This window comes from Adiantum capillus-veneris, chromosome 9, assembly GCF_014529385.1.
Source record: "Adiantum capillus-veneris isolate H3 chromosome 9, ASM1452938v2, whole genome shotgun sequence".
Lineage (NCBI taxonomy): Eukaryota > Viridiplantae > Streptophyta > Polypodiopsida > Polypodiales > Pteridaceae > Adiantum > Adiantum capillus-veneris.
This window is the reverse complement of record NC_140939.1, coordinates 33091315-33106160: the sequence shown is the minus strand read 5'-3', so window position 1 is coordinate 33106160 and position 14846 is coordinate 33091315. Positions and strand designations below refer to the sequence as shown.

Here is a 14846-nt window from a genome sequence, read left to right as displayed (position 1 = left end):
TAACTGGGTGTTAAGGTCCACCACTTGTCCAACCTATAAGGGTATATCTTAAATGGTATCCTTCACCACTTGTCAAGGTCCATCACCACTTTTCCAACCTATAAGGTTATATCTTGAATGATATTTTTCCTCATCACTTGTAATGTCCATGCTATGTTTTACAAAGGGGTTTTGTTCCAAGACCCACCACTTGTCCAAGCTAACTCCATTAAAACATAGAGAGAAGCAAAGGTCCACCACTTGTCCAAGATAGGCTCCATTGAAACATGGAGAGAAGGATGATCCACCATTTCTCCAAGATAGGTTCCATTGAAACATTGAGAGAAGCAATCTCCACCATGTCTCCAAGCTAGGCTCCATTGAAATACCCTAAACCCATAATTTTGTACATGAGGGGTTTACATTCAAGGTCCACCACTTGTCCAACCTATTATCCCTAGTAGCAAGAGTGGTTTGGTCTCAAGATTCACCACTTGTACACTCTATGTCATTATATTAAGAAGAAATATGTGTTAAGGTCCACCACTTGTCCACCCTATAAGGTTATATTTTAAATAGTATCCTTTCTCACCACTTGAAATGCCCATGATATGTTTTACATGGGGGTTTCATTCCAAGGTCCACCACTTGTCCAAGCTAACTCTATTAAAACATATAGAGAAAGAAAGGTCCACCACTTGTACAAGCTAGGCTCATTGAAACATGGAGAGAAGGAACCTCCACTGTTTCTCCTAGATAGGCTCCATTGAAACATGGAGAGAAATAAGCTCCACCATGTCTCCAAGTTGCTAGGCTCCATTGAAATACCCAATACCCATAATTTTTTGTACATGGGGGGTTTACATTCAAGGTTCACCACTTGTCCAACCTATTATCCCTAGTAGGTTTGGTCTCATGATTCACCACTTGTCCACTCTATGTCATTATATTAAGAGGAATTAGGTGTTAAGGTCCACCACTTGTCCAACCTATAATGTTATAGCTTGAATGGTATTTTTTCTCACCACTTGTAATGCCCATGACATGATTTACATGGGGGTTTTTTTCCAAGGTACACCACTTGTCCAAGATAAATCTATTGAAACATAGAGAGAAACAAAGGTCCACCACTTTTCCAAGCTAGGCTGCATTGAAACATGGACCTTAATACCAAATTATTTATAGTAGCATGAGTGATATTTTGTACATGGGGCGTTTACATTCAAGGTCCACCACTTGTCCAACCTATTTCCCTAGTAGGTTTGGTCCCAATTTCACCACTTATCCACTCTATGTCATTATATTAAGAATAATTGGGTGTTAAGGTCCACCATTTGTCCAACCTATAAGGTTATATATTGAATGGTATTTTTTCTCACCACTTGTAATGCCCATGAAATGTTTTACATGGGGTTTTTGTTCCAAGGTCCACCACTTTTCCAAGATAACTCTATTCAAACATAGAGAGAAACAAAGGTCCACCACTTGTCCAAGCTAGGCTCCATTGAAACATGGAGAGAATGATGCTGCACCATTTATCCAAGATAGGCTGCATTGAAACATGGAGAGAAGCAAGCTTTACCATGTTTCCAAGCTGGGCTCCATTGAAACACTCTAGGGGGTTTTATTGAAAGCCCACCACTTGTTTAACCTATTATCCCTAGTAGCATGAGTGGTTTTTTTTCAATATTCACCACTTGTACACTCTATGTCATTATATTGTGTTAAGGTCCACCACTTGTCCAACCTATAAGGTTATATCTTAAATGGTATCCTTTCTCGCCACTTGAAATGCCCATGATATGTTTTACATGGGAGTTTCATTCCAAGATCCACCACTTGTCCAAGCTAACCATATTCAAACATAGAGAGAAACAAAGGTCCACAACTTGTCCAAGCTAGGCTCCATTGAAACATGGAGAGAAGGAACCTCCACCATTTCTTCTAGATAGGCTCCATTAAAACATGGAGAGAAGTAAGTTCCACCATGTCTCCAAGATGCTAGGCTCCATTGAAATACGCAAAACCCATGATATTTTGTACATGGGTGATTTACATTCAAGGTCAACCATTTCTCCAACCTATTATCCCTAGTAGGTTTGGTCTCACAATTCACCACTTTTTCACTATATGTCGTTATAATAAGAGGAATTGGGTGCTAAGGTCCACCACTTGTCCAGCCTATAAGGTTATACCTTGAATGGTATTTTTTCTCACCACTTGTAATGCCCATGACATGCTTTACATGGGGGTTTTGTTCCAAGGTTCACCACTTGTCCAAGCAAATTCTATTGAAACATAGAGAGAAACAAAGGTCCACCACTTTTCCAAGCTAGGCTCCATTGAAACATGGACCTTAATACCAAATTATTCCTAGTAGCATGAGTAATATTTTGTACATGGGGGGTTTGCATTCAAGGTCCACCACTTGTCCAACGTACTTTTCCTAGTAGGTTTGGTCGCAAGATTCACCACTTGTCCACTCTATGTCATTATATTAATAATAATTGGGTGTTAAGGCCCACCACTTTTCCAACCTATAAGGTTATATATTGAATGGTATTTTTGCTCACCACTTGTAATGTCCATGATATGTTTTACATGGGGATTTTGTTCCAAGGTCCACCACTTGTCCAAGCTAAATCTGTTCAAACATAGAGAGAAACAAACGTGCACCACTTGTCCAAGCTAGGCTCCATTGAAACATGGACAGAATGATGCTCCACCATTTATCCAAGATAGACTCCATTGAAACATGGAGAGAAGTAAGCTCCACCATGTTTCCAAGATGCTAGAGTCCATTGAAATACCCAAAACCCCTGATACTTTGTACATGGGGGGTTTACATTCAAGGTCCACCACTTGTCCAACCTATTATCCCTAGTAGCATGAGTGGCTTGGTCTCAGGATTCACCACTTGTCCACTCTATATCATTATATTAAGAAAAATTGGGTTTCCATATCTAAATGGATCTTTGCTTGGATAAGTGGTAGACCTTGAGACCTAAATACCCATTCTACACTAGAGCATTGGTTAAGCCTTATACACTTCAAGCATAACTTTAACAACAAGTAGTAGTTATTAGTTGACTTAAGTCTAGTTGAACTCCATGGTATTGAGACTAAGAGAGAGTGTAGCATAAAAAAGAGTCAGGATTTTAATTTGACTTTCTTTCTATTAATGAGTAGATCATAGATGGATTTTGGTATCTAATAAAACCTTAGGGTAGACAATGTAAAACTCATGTCTATTGTTGTGTTTGCATTAAGTGTTCTTGTTCTTTAATTTCAGAACCATTATAGAAAAATGGATTGGCTATATGCTGGCATAAATTGAAGAAAACTATTGAATTACCCATCCAACCTCCTCTAAGACCTTGTCTAAGGAATGAATCACCTCCTTATCACCTACCACTTGCTTTCAAGGACATCAAAAGAGTACTTATCTTGGATCTAGAGGGGTTACTTCTCAAGACAGTTGAAATGAAACATGGAGATTCTATGCCATCTTGGGCTCAACACATGCGACTTGTGGAGGACAAAGATGAAGTTTATCATGTGGTGCGACCAGACGCACAAAGTTTTTTGGATTTTTGTGCCGAATACTTTGAGCTATGGATATGGAGTTGCTATAACTTAACAAGGGTGCAACGCATCACACAAAAATGTTTTCCTGAGCAGTATACCAAGTTCAAGGTGTTTATGAGTAACAAAAATTGCCAAAATTACAAGGGTTTATCACAAAAATCTGAGTGATATTTGGAAGATATTTGAGGATTTGGATGAAAACAATACCTTAATTTTTGATGACACTCCATATAGGGTGATGTGGAACATGCCAGGGACATATCTTATATTTCCAAAGATGTGGAGGCAAACTTCCGAGCAACTTCAAAACTTCTTGCAGAGAACCATAATTCCATGGTTGGTAGGATGGTTGTATGCAAGAGATAAGAGAGTCTATACATACAACACAATTGTAAATCAGTATAGTGATTCTGAGACAAATTATGTCCTTGGTGTGTACTTGTCAACACGAAAGCATTGAATAAATATGGCTATAAGATGCTTTTTTTATTCTAGTGTGTATCTTTCAACATTTGTATAATTTGATATAGTCTTTTTTTTTATTTTAAAGGTGTGTCAATTTTATGAACACTTGAATGGAGTGCACCCTACTCTAAGGGGACTTCAATGTACTATTGGAGTGCATCCTATTGTAAGGGGACTCTGATGTATTGCTAGAGTGCACCCAAATTTTTGGGGACTCATTTTTTATTTGATTGGGGCCTATGTTGGGTCATATAGTAAAAGAAATTCATTTTTTGTCAATTCATATCGAGGTTGCATTTATTTGGAACTATGAAAGAATTGATGTTTGATGTCAAAATAAAACTTGTAAGTGTGGATCAGAGAATTCATGGACTTTAAATATGTGAGAGGGATCTTTTTCTTGGGCACAAATGTTTGCTTCAAGAATTTTGTCATTACATACTTTATGTGAAAGAGTTTTAGAACCTAAAAGACTTTGAAAACAAAACTATGGAATCTAAGTGCATATATTCTTGAATGGCTTGAAAGTTGATGTATACATGCATGTCGCCTTGATGAAGATTTAGATCTGACAAGATGGAAAGATATAATTCTTGGACGTTACCTTTGTCAATTTGGTAATAACATATTTAACTTTCTTTTAATATGGGTGGAAAATATATTATTATGTGCATTTGGAACTTAATTGCTTGACCTTCAAACCAAGATTCCTATGTTATTTTTTCATATACTTTTTTGTACTGAATTAAGATTGTGGATGCAAGGTCCACCACTTGTTCAAGCTAGATCTAAGAAAGTATATATATTGAGTCTTCAAACTAGTAAACCAAGGGAAGAGAGAAGCAGGGTCCATCACTTGTCCAAGCTCATCTCTAGACAACATAGAGAGATGTTATGTCTACTAATTGTCCAATATAGTCATGGAGAAATGATAGAAGGTTGATCCACTTGTCCAACCTATCATCTCTAGTAAAATGGGAGGTTTGGCCTTAAGATTCACCATGTAACCAACATATACTTCATTGTATTATGAAGAGTAGAAAAGAAAAGCTCCACCACTTGTCTAAGGTAGTTCCAAAATCAACATGGAGAGAAGCAAGCTTCACCATTTGTCCAAGATAGGTTCCATTAAAACATGGAAAACCTCATATATGTTGTACATGGAAGCTTTTTTCCAAGGTCCACCACTTGTCCAAGCTAGGATCCATTAAAACATGGATAGAAACAAGGCTCCACAACTCATCCAACCTTTATAGCTGTGAAGTGTACCGGTTGTTTAAACTAGGCATGGGAAAATAATAGAAGGTCCACCACTTATCCAAAATATTATCTCTAATAGCATGGGAGGTTTGGTCTCAAGATTTAGGAATTGGCTGACCTGTATTTCATTGTATTATGATGAATTTGGTTTTAAAGTCAACTACTTATCCAAGCTATAAGTTTATATCTTGAATGGTATTCCTTCCCATCACTTAGAAAACCAATGATATGTTGTACATGGGGGCGTTTGTTACAAGGTCCACCACTTGTCCAAGCTAGTTTCATTGAAACATGGATGAAGACAAGCTCCACCATTTGTTAAAGCTAGACTTCATTGAAATCTAGAAAATCCATTCTATGTTGTACATGGGGTTTTTGTTTTAAGGTCCAACACTTGTCCAAGTTAAGATCCATTGAAACATGCAGTAGAGAAACACTCCACCACTTGTCCAAGCTAGGCAACATTGATAGTAGTTGGTTTATTTTGAAGATCCACCACGTGTCTAAGCTAACTCTATTGAAACATAGAGAGAAGCAAAGGTCCACCAACTGTTCAAGCTAGGCTCCATTGAAACATGGACAGAAGCAAGCTCCACCATTTCTCCAAGATAGACTCCATTGAAACATGGAGAGAATCAAAGGTCCACCATTTCTCCAAGCCAAGATCTAGTTGTCCAACCTATAAGGTTATATCTTAAATGGTAATCTTTCTAATCACTTGGAATACCCATGATATGTTTTACATGGGGGTTTTGTTCCAAGATCACCACTTGTCTAAGCTAACTCTATTGAAACATAGAGAGAAGCAAAGGTCCACCACTTGTCCAAGCTAGTCTCCATTGAAACAAGGAGAGAAGCAAGCTCCATCATTTCTCCAAGATAGGCTAGCATGGATAAGTGCACCTTGAAACCAACCTTCCTATGAGGCAATAGAGCATATGCTACATATTTTATGTATGCCCCATGCCTCAAATTAAGAAGTTATAGATTAGAAGTGGACCTTGCTTAAATGTCACATGCAATAAATTAAGGAAAAATAGCCAAGTGGATTGTATTCCTCAATGGATCCTTGCTTTCACAAGTTGTGAACCTTGAGTCACTTTTACATTAACTTGGACAAGTGGTGGACCTAGAAACCAAGCTCTCCATGTTGAGATAAGTTGTAGGTAGCACAGTAGAACATAGACAACGATAATGGATGCAATATACTCCTCTCCTAATAATCCAATTGATTGAAACCATGATATTTTAGTTGTTTTCATTGTGTATTGTATGTGCATAAAGTGGAATGAGACCTTAAGAAAACTCAAATTTTTGACAAAATCTCTATATTTTATACATGATATATTGAAAGTTGTCCAACCTGGGAATTGGGATTTTCCCACTTTACCTAATATGGTCTTTTAGGCACCTCGTCGAGTTGCAAGGGTGGTAAGGTACTCTCCCAAGATCGAACTTGAAGTAGTTCATCAGGTGATTCTTGAACACTGGGAGGTGTGGATTCCTTTGTAGCTTTATGGAGGTCCACTATTGTAGATGGAGGCTGTGGAGAAGTTTTTACCTCTACGGATGCATTACATGAGGAGCTAGAAGCTTCATGGGACTCCCCCCTTCTTGAGCTAGGTGGAAGAAATCGTTCTTTCTTTGGTACCCAAACTAGCTCGGGAGCAGGTGTGTAGCATTTTGTGATTTTTTTCTTTCCACGATCATTGATTCGTTTTGGAGCTACGGGATTGGGCTCACATTGGTCAGGTGATAGGTAAGAGCACAATCTACGTTTTGGCACCCAGATTTGATCATTTCCTTGATAGTAGCCTTGGGCTTCCAATAGTCGTTTAGGGATCCATCGCAACATTTTCTTACTTTTCTTGGATCGAGTGGTACGTTTCTTACAAGGCTTCTGTTTTTTAGCACTAGCTATGGTCACTAAAGAAGCTTTAGGGACCCACTTGTATGTTTTCTTCGTTACATTAGGATGAGTCTTGTCAGAAGCGATATACATTGCTTGTAGCATATTTAAGGGTACAGGCATTTCATCCCCCTCAGGTGTTACCCAGGTCGTCCCCCTATTTCCCCAAGTGTCTATGGTTGCTGCTAGGTGGACCCAATCCACATTGTCCGACTCAGTCATCCTAGGTAGGATATCCATATAAGGAGAGTTCTCCCCAATATCTGTGTCTTCGTTACACGTGTAACAATACTGTAATGGAGCTGAGTGAATTGTTGTGTCTGATCGATTATCAATGATGAATTTATTTCCTAGAGGATGCGTTCGACCACTTAAAAGATCAACTCGAATGACAGAGTCTTGGAACTGTAAGTAGACGTGGTTTTTGGACCAGTCATGCACCATTTTTGCTTCCCTCATGAATGGACGCCCTAAGATCATCTCAAATGACATAGGATGCTTGGAAAAATCCATAACAATGAAAGTCTGCCTTACCTTGTGTCCCAAGACCTTGATCCTGAGATCCTTAAGCATTCCAATAGGCGTAACAATAGATCCATTAGCCATTTTTACCACTACGCTTGTGGCTTCAAGGTGAGGTCGCCCCATAGACTCCCAACAATGCTTTGTCACCATGCTGACTCCCGCACCACCGTCAAGGACTCCCTTTACAGTTAATCCTTTAGTAGTGATTGGCAGAGTAGCATTAGATTCATCACCTTCAAAGTATTGCCCCAACTTGTTAACGGGTACTTCAATTACAGATTCATGTCCCGCTAGGTGAGATGGTGGTGCTAAATGTTCCTCATCATTCATTACCGAGTCAGGTTTGTTCATATGTGCAAACTGTGGTAATCCGGCTTGTAATTCTCCATTGAGGAAGGCTCGAAGAGCTGAGACTAGCTCGGGGTCTTTATATAGTTTGGACATGATGGTGGTTCTAAATTCTGAAGACATGAAATCCATCAATTTGGCAACATTTAATGGCATCTTGTGGGACGTAGGACCCTGACAAGAGAATGGTGAAGATGGAATCTCCACTTCCTCTAGGGGGTCGGGTATTCCCTCACCAAACATTCTCTCTAGTAGGAAAGGTGTGTGTCCACTTTCAGATGTCCTACCCTCACTCTCTTCCCGAATGATACTGGGTATAGCTAACGGCCTGTAATTATTGTGAGGTTGAACTTGTGTGGGAAACACTGTGTCCGACATCTGGATGTGTTTGGGTTCAGGTTCTAATGTTCGTTGAGTTTCATCCACCAAACCCCTCAGTTGTTGGACTCGTTTAATTTCCACTGTTGGGTTTGGATAGGTTCCAATCTTTCTCTTGCAATCCTCATTTTTTGTCTCTCGTGGCTTATCTTGGGGGTTCGCAATTGGGTAGTTTAACTTTGAATACTCTTTTGGTCTTTCCCGTATCCAAGAATATCATTAGGCCTGTTGAAGGCATGTTGATCCCTGTGTTCTGTCTTTCTAACTCGACAATCCTATGGAGGACATCACAGACTTTCTGTTGTTGCTCATCTATGCTAGTAGCACCCGATGTGGATTGTAGAACATCTAACCAACCCACATGATAGGTGTGTCCTGTGTACCGATTAGTTAAAGCTTCTGCTTGTAGGTCATACTCCCAATTTTTGTTTAGGAATATCCCATCTAGGCCTGGCATGCTGGAGGTTTCCCTTGAAGTGGAAGCATTATTGCTCCCCATCGCTTGCCCCTCCGTGACTGCTACCTTGGGAGCACTCGGTTGCTTGGTTGGCATGATTGTTGTCATAGGAGCCTTTGCTTTCAGGGCTCGACTTTGTTCTAGCCCTCGTAGGTTCTCAATTTCCCTCTCCCTTGTTGCTTGCATATAGCGTTCGATCTCTTGCACTTCGGCAAGACTCCTACCATCGGGTAGTAAAACCTCAGAGGGAGATAGTCCTAAAGGATCAGGAGGTGCAGTGGATGGAACATTCACATGCACAGTCTCAAGAAGCATAGGGTCCATTTTAGGCATGAATGACAAATTTACTTCCCCACTCCCTTCATTTATTTCATTAACCGCATGTTCGGAGCGAGTAGCTCTACTAAGGGTCTCTTTTAAACGGCTAAACACGCTGGACCCGGGCCGTGGGCCCATGGCATGCATGTCTTGACTTGAACTATCAGGGTTTGGTGTAGGATACCCCTCCATGACTTCATAGTCAGAGGAAGAATCACTAGACGCGATATGAGGATCTTGGGTCGCGCTACCTTGAGTCCCGGCCGAAGGTCCAGAACCTAGGGTGGAGGAATAATGGGTGCCCGCGTAAATGGAGGCACTACCAATATGCCCGTGCTCTAACACTCGTCCAGAGCGTAGGTTCATATGACTTCCACACTCTAAGCGCGTTGGTGAGTGCCCGTGAAGGCCGCTCACTTAGTTTTTTTTTTATAATGTGTTTATAACCCAAGTTTTTCGTTGTTCTTGGTTATTTTTTGTAACCAAGCCACAAAATATGGCATGTAATAGCTCAAGACGAGAGTTTTGGTTAAAGAAACGTGTCGTGCTTTACAGCTCCCTATTCGGCTACGTGAAGCCCTCGAAATCCTAAAAATAGTCTTTATAGTCCTCGAAATCCTAAAAATAGTTTTAAAATATACAAAGGTGTATAAACTATATTTTAAAACTGAGGACTGAGGTCTGGGTTTGGGCTTGAGCTTGGGGAATGATCCCCGGCCCGATCCTTCTTTTTATTTTTTTTTTTTAAAAGTAAAAAAAAAAAAAAGTCGCCGCGGCCGCGCCGCGCACACACACACTTAACCTACACCTAACTTATCTACCTACAGCTAATAGAGATACTGCCACACACACTCTAACACTGTTTACACAATACTACAGTAGCTAACAGATCTACAAAACTAACCTTACAGAACTAACATTCCATAGCTAATACCTTAATTCTAACAATACATTGCAAAAAATTGTAACTCCTTCTTTACAGAAAACAAAAAAGACAATACAGTGTAACAAAATGTTCTCCACACAACCACACACCTTCCTTCTTCACAAATCCTTCAATTGAAATTGCATCACAAGAAAGCGTAAAGTGCTTAACCGAGCTTAGTGTAGGGCATTTCCCTGGCAGCGGCGCCAAAAATGTGCGCTCCTTGCCGCACTGTCGAAGCAAGGGACTTGCCGTTACACCGTGTGCGAGCCATAGACGGCTCCAAGCACACAACTAGCTTAACTAGTAAGCTCAAAAGAGGGCAATGGTGTGTTACTCACCGCTCTACGCTCGCCTTCGTGGTGGATTCCTCGCCGCGATGAAGAAGAAGCTGCAGTCGTGCCGCGCTCAACCGCTTCGCCGCCGTCGTGCCTTCGTAATGCTCGATTGCACACACACTCTCCCTCTCTCTCTCTCTTTCACATACACACACACACACAAGGAGGTGAAGAAGAAGAAGATGGAGATGGAGATGGAGCAAGAGCACTCTTCTATTGCACAAATGAGAGAATGAGTGAATTTTAGGTTTAGTTGGCTTTTATATGAGCTCACCCCATTCACACTTGGGCGCCCATGCTTAGCCAACTAATCCCTTGAATGTCCCAGTTAGAGTGCGCCTCTCATCGGCGATCACTCTTACCCTTTTCCTATTGGTCCGACAAGCCCGGTACCCGACTCTACCAAATACATAATACACGTTTGTCGTAGGTGATGGGGTGTCCGTGAGCCGTGAGGGTTAACAGCAGGTTTATGCTGGTCGTTGGGGTCAACAAGCCATCTAAAGAGCTGTAAGCTTCTTTACCTGCAACTCGTTCTAAAACATGCTCAGTGATAGGAAGAGGAAAGTTTCTCTAATGGTAGCTGCATTCACTTTCTTGAGGTTGATACAAACCCGTAGTTTTCCATTCTTCTTGGGTACTGTCACAATTGGAGACACCCAATCTATGTGTTCAATTTCATAAATGAATTCGGCTTCCTTTAGTTTTTCAATATCTTCTTTGATTTTTTCGACAAATGTCTCATTATATGTATATGGACTTTGTCTGCTTGGTTTTGCATCATCTCTCATGGATATGGTATGTTGATAGATTTCTGGATCAACACCCTCGAGATCCTTATAAGACCAAGAAAAGATATCTGGGTATTCTTTTAGTAAGCTTAACAAGAGCTCTTCTTCTTATTTTGTTAGGTCATTTGCAATGTAGGAAGGTCTAGGCTCTTCTCCTGGTTTGGCCAGATCTATCTTTTGTGCGTTTTCAGGTCCTTCATAGGACTCGCCCCGTTTTCTAGTTCCCTGACAGGTTGTTCGACTATGAATTTTTGATCCTGGAGAGTATATTTCTTGTAATGGGATGGAACACTTAATCTCTCTAACGTTTTTCCATAAGTGTCCTGGCCAGTCTTCTTCTACAAATGGAATTCCGTCTAAGGCATCTTCACTGTCCGACACTATAAGTTCTGTCTCTTTTGTTCCTAGGTGGGGTTCTACCACCACTTCAGATTTTTCTTTATTGTTTGCTTCCACAAGCTCCTCAGGTTTTGTCATACTTTCGAGCTTGGGTTTTTGTTTTTCCAGCATCTCTTGCGTGATTCTTACCAAATTTTGATGAGCTTCAAGATTAGCTGCTTCCATGTCTGGAGAAGGATAGTTTTTTCATTTGTTTTCCATGTTTTGGTCTGCTTTAAGACCCACTTGGTAGGCTTCAAAGGTTGCATTAATAGGCTAAAAAGTTTTATCAACCAAAATTGATCCTCCAGATTTCACGGTGGTTTCTTTGATTTCACTTCCAGTTTCTTTCACCTTTTCCTGGAATAGCTTTTTTGCTTTCTCCTCGATTTTTGCTCGTTGTTTCTGTTTTCTCATCTCATACCTTTTGTTTTTGCTTGTTTTGGTCTTTTGAAAGAAAATTTTTGTATCCTTCGAATTATCAGAGGAGTTATGTTTCTTTTTCTTAGCATGGGCTCTGGTGATTACCTGGATTGGAACAATCGGTTAGGATTTTTTGGACAATCCTCTGGGAAGTGTCCTCCCTTTTTGCAACATTGTATGCAATAAGCTTCAATTGGCTGGAGGTTTTTGTCAGGCTCTGGGTATTCATTTTTCCAATGATCGTCTGCACCACAATTATGATAGTTTCCAGTTCTTGGCTTAATCATGGGTCTTACCATAGGAGGTCGAACACCTTGATTAGCTACATAATACATTGGTGCCAGCTCTGGTGGAGTATAAGTCACAGGTTCTTCCATTGGTGGTGGATGTGAATGATACCATTCTCCTTCTACCATTACTGTAGATGGACTAGACTCAGCATAGGGTGTAACATGCACTAGTGCTTGTTCATCTATGACTCCCTCTGGATACATGTACTGGATATGGAGGTTGTTGGCCCAACACGGATTGAGGTCTTTCCATACCCATCGATGGTCTTTGAGTTGGGACCATATTAGGCTGATATCTATACATGGATTGTCCTTGTGGCCTCATAGGCACGTATTGAGCATTCCCATCATACTTTGGTCGGTAATAGTACTCATTGGTCTCATGGTTGGTCCACTTAGCCTCAATTGCACACCATTTCTGTGGCCTAATTGGTTGTCGTTATTAGGTGTCCCTTGTGGTCCCCTCATAGGTGCTTTTTGCATGTTAATCATGTTATTCATCCTTTTGAGCATGAATTCTATGGCTGAAAGTGGTGCTGCAGCAGCCGTTCCCACTTGTGCTGGTTTAGTGGATACTGTTTTTTCACTTTAGTTATCCTTAGGGACATCTTCTTCGTTGAAAATATCACAATTGTCTCCTAAGTCAACAGCATCTGACACACACTCTTCTAGGGTTGTATGCTTCTTGCTATACAGTATAGCATGAAGTTCTTTGTGTAGCAGTCCCACTAGAAACAATGATACTAGTTGTTCTTCTACAGGTATCTCTAGCTCTGGGCATCTGGCAATGTATTGTTTCATTCGAGTTGCACAATCCCTAACATACTCACCTTGTTTCTGTTTAAAGCTTTAGATTTGAGCTACCGTATCGTGTTTGATCTCCATTTTGGAATAAGCAGCTACAAATCCTTGAGGTACTGTGTTCAAGTCCATGATTGACCTTGGTAGAATGTTTTGGAACCATGTCAATGCTTTTCCTTATAATGTCATTCCAAACCCCTCGAATTGAGTATGGAAGTCAAATATGTGTTCTGCTCTCAGCACTTTCTTAAAGCTTGCTAAGTGGTCATATGGATCCCCAAATCCACTGTATTGTTTGACCCATTTCTGAAAATCAGCTGGTTTGACACGCTTATTTGGTTAAACTCCCGGTCTCCTGGTAGTTGGTCTTGTTCCGAGTCGTTCAAACCAGTCTGTTGGAAATAGTGACTCATGTAGCCCTGGACTGGCTTTAGTGTCACCCAGTTTTCTTCGTAATGAGGTGGTTTCTGGTTTCTTAACATTACTCTCAGAAGATCTCTCATGGTGTTTATCTCTTGGAATAGTTTCTGGTCCTTGGCCCAATATCCAATCCCTTATGGAATACCCTTGATATTTGGTTTGTTCTACCTCTTCAGGAGTCATCATAACAAAGTTATTGTTATAACAATCCCTAAATAGGTATTGGTAGATCTGGTGATCCCTTATCTTTGATCTTGAAGATATAAGTTGGTGGTCCTTCTTTTGTTGCCATATATGGAATTATGGTGTTTACTTCTAGCCCTTATTTGTCTATCACGTCAGGGTTTTCGACTTGTAAATACTGAGTTTTGTTTCTATCCATGTACACTTTTCCTTGTTCGTTTGTCCAAAATTCCTCTTTTAACTCAACACCATGGTCATCAATGCGAATAGCATACTCATCGTTAGGACCCAGGTAAACATGAGCTCCATGGCGATTAGTCTTATAAAAAGAGAGTATATGCTTATAGTGCACTGTTGTTCCGGTTTTTGAGTGAGTCGAGTAGGAAGACATTTCAGATGTTGAATCTGAAAAAGTATTTGAGACTTCTTCAAGGATAGTGTGCAAGGAATTGCCTTGATTCACACTTTCTTCGGTGGATACTCTATTGGAGGTTTCTCCAAATATGTCTTGATTTCCTAGTACACGACCAGATCTAAGGTTCATAAAGACTTGTAAAGCCCTGGATAAAGTACTTACCTTTGGATTGACTTGTTGTCAACTTCTTCCACTTGACTTGATTGCAACTTCTATCAAGCTGCTAATTCCTTGTCTGCAACCTGATTCCTGTATCAATTTTGATCAAGTTAGCTATTCTTTCGCAAGGATTGTATAGTTTTTGCTAACTATTGTGATTGGTCTATGTGTATCACTTCAAATCGAGCTAATTGAGTCAGCGGCGGTTGAGACTTTTAGATTCAACTTTTGCAAAAAATTAAAGGATTAAGTGCAAAGGGTGTGTGGTCATTTCAAGGTTATTGCATGTCTCCTGAGTCCTATTATTATCGGGACTCTATTCTTAAACTTCCTGCACTGGCGCGGTAGGTCTTAGATGGAGCAACTTCACTACCCTACTTGCCGCCAGCGTCCCTTTGGCTCTCTCCACGCTACTCGGGCCCCAGATTGTGATGGTCTTCTCTGCAGTAGCCTCATCTTCAGCGCCTATGTATTGCAAGATAGCCTCCTTCATGTC

General features: G+C 40.5%; 1 long non-coding RNA gene across 1 annotated transcript in view; it reads right to left on the bottom strand.

Moving 5' to 3' along the window:
• Positions 1-14442, bottom strand: part of LOC147450312 (uncharacterized) — a 79165-nt gene extending 64723 nt beyond the window's left edge. The window contains exons 1-2 of the long non-coding RNA XR_015189106.1: positions 14354-14442; positions 3775-3939 (exon numbers count right to left, since the gene is read on the bottom strand). This is a non-coding gene — a long non-coding RNA (uncharacterized LOC147450312). The remainder of the gene's footprint in view (positions 1-3774; positions 3940-14353) is intronic.
• Positions 14443-14846: the final 404 nt, after the last annotated feature.